Source organism: Coenobita brevimanus, chromosome 57 (assembly GCF_032717465.1).
Source record: "Coenobita brevimanus isolate Jiangsu-jjx chromosome 57, ASM3271746v2, whole genome shotgun sequence".
Lineage (NCBI taxonomy): Eukaryota > Metazoa > Arthropoda > Malacostraca > Decapoda > Coenobitidae > Coenobita > Coenobita brevimanus.
The window spans coordinates 60,617,324-60,623,855 of NC_137010.1; positions in this window are offsets into that span (position 1 = coordinate 60,617,324).

A 6,532-nucleotide genomic window follows, 5' to 3' on the forward strand; every position below is an offset into this window, starting at 1 on the left:
AGGATGAGAGTTTGATGCTAGATGGGTGCTACGCGTCCGTCGTAGTGGTTGGGAGATGCAAGCAGACAGTTCAGAGGAGAAGTGACCATTGAAGTAGCGATAGAAAAAGATAAAGATGCAACAGTGCGGGGAAGAGACAGAGGTTGAATGGAGCCAGTAAGAGGAGAGTTAATGAGACGAAAAGCCTTTGACTCCACCCTGTTGAGAAGAGCTGTATGTGGGAAGCCTCCCCACACATGTGAGTTATACTCTAAACAGGGACGAATAAAATCCGTCTATAAAGTCAGCAACTGTGCAGGGGTAAAGAAGGCTCGAAGTCGGCTTAGCACACCCAATCTCTTGGAAGCAGATTTTACGAGAGAGGTAATAATTATGCTCTTTCCAAGATAAATCTCAAGAGAATGAAACCCCATGTATTTTTAAAGATGATACAGGATTAAGTTGGATATTATTAAAATTAGAGGGTACTCGTGTGGAAGATGTTGTTGGGTTGATACATGTAAGATCTGAGTTTTTGGTGCATTAAAAAGAAGATTACTTTTACCTCAGTCAGAGATATGAGCCAAGTCAGACACTAAGTGTACCATAGCCTCATCCCTTGTTTATTGAAGTAACTGCTGAGATGGACGCTGTGGGAAACGAATGGAAAGATGAAAGATGCAGTCATCAGCATATGAGTAGATAGGGTTACAGTAGATGCACAGCTTAGAGGGTCACTGAAGAATAAAAGGAAGAGAGTTGGTGACACCACAGAGCTCTGAGGAACACCATTATTAATTACTCCAGGAGAACGGTGGCCGCCTACAACAGCAGCTATAGAACGACCAGAAAGAAAGCTATAGATGAAGACACAGATAGAAGGATAGAAACTGTAAGAGGGCAGTTTAGAAATTAAAGATTTATGTCAGACTCGATCGAAAGCCTTTGAGCTGTCAAGTGCAATCGCAAAGCTTTCGCCCAAATCCCGAAATGAGGGTGACCAGGAATCAGAAAAATCTGTGAGATCACCAGTGGAGCGTCCCTAGTGGAACCCATACTGACGATCAGAAAGAGGGTTGTGATAGGAAAGATGCTTTAAAATTTTTCTATTAAGAATTGACTTGGAAACTTTTGAGATATAGGATGTGAAAACAATTGGGCGATATTTAGAGGGCTTAGAATGGTCACCTTTTTTGGGGACTGGTTGCATGAGAACAAACTTCCAGCAAGAAGGAAAGGTACAAACTGACAGACAGTGCGATAGAGTTTACCTAGGCAGGGTGAAAACACAGAAGCACAGTTCTTGAGAACAACAGGAGGGACTCCATCAGGCCCATATGCCTTGTTAGTACTGAGGCCAGCAATGGCAGAAAATACATCAACTGAAGAAATCTTAAAGTCAACCATGAGGAAGTCAGAGGGGAGAAGTGATGTAGGAACAGTACCGGAATCGTCTAAGGTGGAACTGGTGAAGAAAGTCTGAGCGAATAGCTCTACTTTGTCAGTAGAAGAAATAGCTATAGAACCAATAGCATGGAAAAGAGGAGGGAAGGATGATGAGGTAAAGCTGTTAGAAACATTCTTGACAAGGTGCCAGAAGGAACAGGAAGAATCGAGTTGGAGAGTTCAGAGCATTTAGTATGAATTAAATTATTTGTAGCAGAGCAAAGAAAAGGCGTAGCATGATTCCATGCAGAAACATAAAAGAGATGAGATTCAGGGGTGGATTGGCTCTGGTACCTTTTATAGGCTTTCTCCTTGTTGTGGACAGCATTAGAACAAGCGTGATTAAACTTTTTTTTTTTTTTTACATTAGTCAAAGGATATCAGAGAGGACGTATGCTTCCATGCCCGAGAGTATAACCTCTGTAATACTCAAGGCACACTCAGATGGCTCCCGGCCGTGGATGCAATAATCATGCAATGGAAAATCAAAGAAGTACTGCCTGAGGACCTCCCAATCAACAGCTCCAAAATGCCACAACTGATGCTTGTTGGGAGGTCCACAGGCCTTACTGGAGCGATGGGACAGGTCAAGGTGATAAGGTTGTGATTGGAGGAGCCCAACAGAGAGGAAAGATTTGCAGTGTAAGCAGAACGATTAGTTGTAAGGAAGAGGTCAAGTATGTTGGAACTCTCTACAAGGTGGTCAGGGATACAGGTAAGGTGCTGTACAAGATGTGGATCAGTGAATGTAGAGGAGAGAAAACTCCCACAAAGAACCAGCAGACCTCTACATTGTGGGTATGACAGTTGCTCATGATGTCGGTGTAATCCAGTCCACAGAAGGGACTACCCAGGGGTACCCCGTTGCCATGGCTATGTATACCTTGGCTATGACAGTGCTGGAACAACATATCAAGTACAAGGCCACCGATATAAAACAAGTAACCTATGCAGATGATCTCACAGGTGTTGGCTAGGTGGAAAATGTGAGGAAATGGTGGGACCTTCTGACATCTCATGGCCCTGATGTAGGTTGCTACCTTAATGCTTTTAATTCCATTTTGATCATGAAACCAGCCTACTTTAACCCCTTAACTGCGGGGCGTCACTTTCGTGACGCTCTGCCACAATGGATCATACCGCGGGGCGTCACTTTCGTGATTCTGTGTTATTTTGAATTATCCCGGGCTCTCAAGTGGTGGCTTGTATATCTATCAGTGCTGCCAATGTCCAACACTAGTCAGCACTCCAAATCTCATCTGTACTCCCATCCATTGTTGACAATTTAGCGATTTTACCCCCTTCGTGACTCCCCTCCCTACCTGTCCTCCATTACCCTGTCCTCTCACCTCCCACACCATGCTGCGCTATGCAAATTTCCTCCGAATTTTTCCACAGATTTCATCCATTGAAATAAGCCCTATGCCCTATACTTATACAAAATAATATATACCAAAAAAAAAAACAGGTAAGTGATAGTGTTATACACCAGAAATTGGCTAATTATCACCTGACAAAACCTCACGTGCATTCATTCACTACATTACCATGGTAATTTCCCCTTTGATTTATGCCTTGTAATCGATGTCTGTAATAAAAATATATATCAGAAAGGAAGGGAGAATCCTAATTGACATTTACATTCACCTGGAACTACCTATTTCTTTATGTATTGCCGAGATTTTCTACCTATAAAAAATTTGCCTGTAAGTTAGCAGCAGTCAGCCTAAAGTGTCATTGTCAACCCTTCCCTTCTCAGATAAGCAGCGGCATTTAGTTCCTTTTCCTCCGCTGTAGAGAAACGATGTCACACTCGCGCCCCGCCATTCCTGCCACTTCTGCGCCCATTGCAAAGGGCCCCGTGACCTCTACTCCTATGAAAAGTAGTGAGGCAAGCAGGAAAGGCCTTAGTGACTCTGCAGTGGCACGTGAACTGGCAGAATTGTCCATGATTATGATGGACAGTGACTATGACGATTCGGGTGAATCTTGTGATGAGCCGGGTGAGGTTATCGTGCCAGAAACAGCAACAACGAGTGCTACAGTGTGTGAATCAGTGTCTTGCTTCAAGGGAAAGGAGCCTTTAGTGCAGCAAGGACAGGAATTTGGGAAGGGAGTGAAAAGGTGGCGTGTTAGCCCCAGAACAATGCCCTCACGTGACCCAGCCCGCCATGAGTCACGAGTGCATTCACCTCCCCGTTCCCCAAGCCCCACTTCACTCATTTCTTCATCATCGTCGGCTGAGTTATCTCTGGAGTCTTCGTCGTCGGAGTCACCACCAGCATCAACAGTGAAGGCAGGCCGTAGAGGTAGAGGTAAATCAAGGAGAGTGAAAAGTAATGTAGCTAGTAGGGTAAGGGCTGCTAGTGCTGTACGGCAACCTAGGGTCAGTGCGAGTGACCTTGACTGAGATAAACCTCCCTCACAGCCAACCTCCACCACCACCACCACCACCACCCTCCCTACACCGCCACGACAGGGAATCCTGGACACCTTCGTGTGGACAGAAGGGTCAGATTTTGTGCCAGAAAATCTAGTTTTTGATGAGAGCTCCTCAGGAGTTCAGCCTGCCTTCACTATGGACGAAAATGCTGAGTGTGTCGACTACCTTTTGGCCTTCCTAGATGACGTAGTCATGCAGCACATATGTGATGAGACCAACAGGTATGAATCACAACGTGCTGCAAGTGGTACAGGTGCAGCCAAGATGCAACAGTGGTCCATGCTGGGAGTGCAGGAGCTGTATGTGTTCTTTGCCCTCCTGCTTCTCATGCCACACTCCAAGAAGCATGAGTTGGAAGAATACTGGTCCATGGACCCCTTACTACCCTCACCCACCTTCAATAAGTACATGGCCAGAGATCGCTTCCGGAACATCATGGGAAACCTGCACTTTGCCGACAACGATGTACCTTCCCAAACCGACCCACTCAGGAAGATCCGGGAGATTCTGAGCAGAATGAAGGATAAGTTTATGTCATTCTTCCACCCCTTTCAGAAGGTTGTCATTGACGAATCCTTGGTTTTGTTCAGAGGACGTCTTCGGTTTGTTCAGTACATTCCAAGCAAATGCCATCGCTTTGGAATTAAGTTCTTTGTACTGGGCCACTGTAAGACGGGGTACATCCTTGACTTCGTCATATATTCAGCCAGCACTGTCGATCTGGATAAAACACACTCCCTTGGCTTCTCAGGCTGTGTAGTGAAAGTGCTCCTAGAAAAGTATTTTGGTGGGAATCATGTGCTGTATACAGACAACTACTATACAGCACCGAAACTTGCCAAATACCTTTCTGAGCACGGCATTGGCTCCTGCGGCACTGTGAAAAGTAATTGTGCCCACTTCCCCAAATTCCCAGAGGCAGGAACCTCGCAGCGAGGAGACGTGCACCTACGCAAGTGTGAGAAGATGCTGGCAATACGGTGGCATGACAAGAGGATCGTGCACATGCTCACCACCGTACATAAGGGGAGATGAGAGACAGTGGGAAGGTCGACTGTAGGACAGGCGAACCTGTGATGAAACCTGATGCTGTGTTGGACTATAATATCAACATGCGGCTGGTGGACAAGTCCGATATGATGATTGGTGAGATCGACTGCCTCAGGAAGAATACTAGGTGGTACAGGAAAGTTTTTCTGCATCTGATAGATATGACGATGCTGAACGCTTTCATCCTGTACAAGATGAAGGTCAAGCCACCCAAGTCCTTCTCCCTGAGGTTGTTCGCCAGGACTTGTGTCCAGCAGCTGCTGGAAAGATATGGTAGGGTGACAGCAGCAACTCCAAGGCGCCATCCAGTAACACTTCCCGACCGACTTGAGCAGAGGGCGTATATGGATCGGCACAGACTTGAGCTTATGCCTGCCACAGGGAAAAGGAAGGCTGCGACTCGCAGGTGTCAGGTATGTGCACATACCACCCACCGCACACCTGAGCATAAACGCACCTCTTGACAGTGCGCTGAGTGCCAGGTTCCCCTCTGTGTTACCTGCTTCTTCGATTACCACAGCCAGAAGCAGTTCTAACAGTGCAAGTGTGGAAGCAGAATGATTTGGAAATAATGTGTAAATAATGTGTAAGTAGCAGATGAAAGCAATGGATGTTCAGTTCATATGATTGAACAGTGTATTATAGTTTTATATAACTGAAAGTGACAGTGAATAACATAGTGTAAGTAAAATAGAAGGGTAAATATTGAAAATAGAATATAAAATGTAAATAGTAATGTAAGTAATTAGTAATATAAGAATATGAGTACAAATAATTTATGTTATAATAGTGAAAGTGAATCCGTGGCTTTCTACGTATTTTACTGAATGAAAAATTGAATGACTTCAGTGACAATGAACTAATACGACTGAAGGAAACTTATGGAGAAAGACTCCAGATATATATAAGTGTGATATAGTAATAGAAATATAAAGTGTGAGGGGTTTTATGAATAATAAATGACAGAGTACCTAGAGCGAACTAGCGCAAGTGCGACGATCAGACGTGCTCGTAATTTCCATTGCTTTCACAGTGCTTTTTTTTTTTTGGAGTATGGATCCCAAACTACTTGAAAATTATAAAATAGTGTTTATAGTGTTTGTATCTGCCTGTGGTAATCATATTACGGGTTGTCGGGAAGTGTAAAGTGGAGACTTCGTTACCCTACTTCAGAGGTCTCCACAAGACGAAGGCTCAACAAACATTCCACGAGAAAGCTGAAGGTATGTGCCATAAGCATATTTACTTTTATTATTCTAGGACTAATAACTGATTTTTGGCAAATATTTTTTGAGAGTCTGTCGGAGTCCAAATAACCCCGCGGGACACGCAAAACAATGGTAAACAAGCCCGCGGTGTAGGGGTTAAAGATGCACAGGAGACCTTCAGAGACACAAACGTGATAGTGACTAAAGAAGGTCAGCGACATCTAGGTGCTGTGATTGGAACTAAGGAATTCAGTAACCAATATGTGAGTGATAAGGTAAAGACATGAGTAGAAGAAATACATATACTGTCCAGCCACAGAAAAACAGAACCCCATGCAGCATACCCGCATTTACATATGGTCAAAAGCTCAAATGGACCTCAGTGATGCGGACCATCCCCGGCAGA